At 74.5% G+C, this 251-nt stretch overlaps 1 protein-coding gene across 1 annotated transcript in view; it reads right to left on the reverse strand.

Annotated features, from left to right (window-relative positions):
• Nucleotides 1–251, reverse strand: part of MTRR (5-methyltetrahydrofolate-homocysteine methyltransferase reductase) — a 32,272-nt gene that overhangs the window by 12,529 nt on the left and 19,492 nt on the right. The gene's annotated exons all lie outside the window — the stretch shown is intronic.

Genomic DNA, 251 nt, shown 5'->3' on the forward strand with positions numbered 1-251 from the left:
GAGCACTCACGGGAGGGCCCCTGGGGCACAGGGCCAGGAGCACTCATGGGAGGGCCCCTGGGGCACAGGGCCAGGAGCACTCATGGGAGGGACGCTGGGGCACAGGGACGGGGAGCACTCACGGGAGGGCCCCTGGGGCGCAGGGCTGGGAGCACTCACGGGAGGGCCCCTGGGGAACAGGGCCAGGAGCACTCATGGGAGGGACCCTGGGGCACAGGGCCGGGGAGCACTCACGGGAGGGCCCCTGGGGC

This window comes from Panthera uncia (assembly GCF_023721935.1).
Source record: "Panthera uncia isolate 11264 chromosome A1 unlocalized genomic scaffold, Puncia_PCG_1.0 HiC_scaffold_17, whole genome shotgun sequence".
Lineage (NCBI taxonomy): Eukaryota > Metazoa > Chordata > Mammalia > Carnivora > Felidae > Panthera > Panthera uncia.